The following is a 3,079-nucleotide window of genomic DNA, read 5'->3' as shown; positions in this document are numbered from 1 at the left end:
TTAATAAGATTCCTCCCAGAGAATTTTACTTTCTGAATACCATTTATTCACTTGGGAAGGGGAAAAAAAAAAAAATTGGTAACACTAAACCATTGTTTCAGAAAACACGAAATATTCTAGGCTGCATTAAAGAGGTATAAGGAATGCATAAAGAATGAGGTATTGGGCTTTTTTCTTTTTTTTTTTTTTTACATTAGGCAGATGTTTACCATATTCATTGGGGGCTCCATACCAAAAAGATAATAAAGTAATTTAGAAGGCATTTCAAGAAAAAAAATCTCAATTATGAGTAGGATTTTAGGAGGCAAGAATTATGCAACATGAACAAAAACGAAATTTACTACTTAATTTTACACCTTAAGCTTTATGAGTTCTCGGAATACAGTGATCAGGTCCATAAACATTAAAAAGAAAATAAGCTAAATTAAAACAACTGACATTTAGTTTAGATATGTTAAACCTCCCTTTTTTGGAGTTCCTTAAAATGAATAGATTCTTATATTTCAAAGATCTCACACGGGATTTTGGAACAAAGCAGAGTAATATCCCTCAAAATGCTCTGAATTGCAGCAACAGAACACTGAGAAGATGCAGAAGGCCTGTGATTTCCAGGAATCTACTTAACTTCTCTAAACTTAGCTTAATGTAAAAGTAAAATGGAAAGAATATCTGTCTTCTTCACAGGATGTTATATCAATTTAATTCAACAAATTGTTAATGTGTAAAACAATAATACAAAAATTGTCATGATACAATCTCTGCTCTCAGTGAGTTTATAATCTAGTAGTAGAGGCACTATGAACAGTTCTAATACTTGTGTAAGCCAGAATGACCTAAGCAAATACTATTACAGAGGAATAAATAAATAGTGCTATTCATCTGTTACAGAGGAGAAGATAATTGATACCAACATGAAGGGTTGGGGAAGTTTCATTGAAAAGGCTGGCTCTGAGCTGGTCTTTGATGATAAGAAGTAGCTCAAGAAGCAACATAACACAGTGGAAAGGGCTTTAGGTAGTCGTGGAGTTAAAAGCCCGAGTTCTATTCTACTCTGCCTCTACCCCTCATTAGAAGCTAGCAGGAATCTCTTGCACAGAAGAGGCCACGAGCACATGTCTTGCCTGAATTGTTGTTGGTTAGACAGGAAGGGACAGCTAAGTCCATTTGCTGATTTCATGGTGGGCTTAGCTGTTTTTGTCCATCTGCAGACAGAAATGCTATGCATTAGATTCTGACCCGAATCTCAGTATTCATGTTCTACTCCTCATCTGGGGAGAATTCCTGCTTTAGGATGCTAATCCCTGATCTTGCCAACCACCAAGTTCTAGTACAGGACCGCAGATACATATCTGCCTTCCAATTTTAGCAGCTTTAATTGGGTAAGACTCATTGTTCGGCATTCCTTAATGGTTTCTTTTACAACTGTACGAGGTCTTACTGTTTTATCCATTTTTAATTTAATGTGTTATTGAAAGCTCTAAAAATTTTACCTTCCCTTCATTTTTAACTTTTAACAGAGAACAGGAAGAAATAACATAGCACGGACAGTCCTATACCTAGTTCTGTCTCAAACAAGGAAAATTAGTATATTCCATCCCATCTCCCCCAGTTAGCTCAGCATCAATATTTTCAGGGCACAGATTTAGATTTCTGATTTGAAGGATGGGCTCACCTCTTTAAATTAGGAACCAGTATTCAGGATCCAAATTTTGTACCTAAAACTAAGGATATCATATAAATTGATAAAAACAATAAATTGTTTTTATTTTTTGATAAATAGGCAAAGAAGATATATAGAACTTTCAAAAAAACTACCATAACTAGTAAATATGTAGGAACATGTAGGAAAAAAATAAACCTATTATAAATAATAATAACAATACTAAAATATCCTATCCTAGGAAGGATAAGAAGGATGAAACTGGAAACCTCATATGTTGCTGGTGGCACTATAACTTGGAATAACCCTTATAAAAATCTATTTGAGGCTGGCCAGTTGGCTTAGTAGGCTAGAGCACCGCCTTGCAGCACCAAGGTTCATATCCCTGGACCCTCCAGCCACCAAAAAAAAGAAAGAAAATTTATTTGGTTATAAAATGTTCTTTTTCTAACTCCACCTTAGGAAATTTATACTGTGAAAATAATTTCAAAGAAGGAAAATCTCTTTATAAGTTTATTGGATTAGGAGAGAAACCTCACAAATGATCTTCTGGTTTCCATCCTTGCCCACTGCCCCAGCATGATCAATTTTCAACACAGCAGTCCATGATCCACTTCTCTGCTCAAGACCCTCCATCAGTTCCTTGTTTTACCAGGGAAAAAGGCCAAGTCCTCACGATGGCCTACAGGCCCTCTGTGACCTCCCAGCTACCTCTGGGACTCACTTCTGCTGCCCTTCATTGCTTCTATTGCAGCCACACTGCAACAAACCAGACACACTCCTGCCTTGGAACCTTTGGTCTCGGTGTTTTCTGCCTCAGCGCTCTTTGCCCAGAGATCCATGTGGGCTCACTCCTGCTTCTCTTTAACCCATTGCTTAGCTGTCATCTCCATGATGCCTGCCACAACCTACTTAATTTAAAATTTCAGTTTAGTACCCCACCACTTACCCCAACATGGATTCCCAATCCCCCCTTACCCTGTTCTTCCTTTTCTATGTACTATATAAATTATGTACTACGGTTATGATCTGTTTTCCCCTCACAAAATGGAAGTTCCAGAAGTGCAGGGATTTTGAGTATTGTTCTGATGTATCCTAAAAACTTGGAATAGTACCTGGAACATACACACAGGCAGTCAATAAATAATTGTTGAATGCATTTTAAAACAGCATAAATAAGGAAGCACATCTAAAAAAAAGGGCTGGCTAATCAAAATCATTATAATGGGATGGCTTCTGGACTGATCTGCCAACCTTTCTGCCTGATTCAACTTTTTGCAACCAGATACTTAAAAAGGGGAAGAGCCTTATATATGGGGTATTCTGAATAGAGATGCAGCATTGACATCTGTCCTCTCAGGGTGAACCAGGATCCTTTTGAATCTCAGCATTCAGAATGACTGACAGATGCATTGTTAG

Source organism: Galeopterus variegatus, unplaced genomic scaffold (genome assembly GCF_000696425.1).
Source record: "Galeopterus variegatus unplaced genomic scaffold, G_variegatus-3.0.2 Scaffold10114, whole genome shotgun sequence".
In the NCBI taxonomy this organism is placed as follows: Eukaryota; Metazoa; Chordata; class Mammalia; order Dermoptera; family Cynocephalidae; genus Galeopterus; species Galeopterus variegatus.
This window is presented reverse-complemented; position numbering follows the sequence as displayed.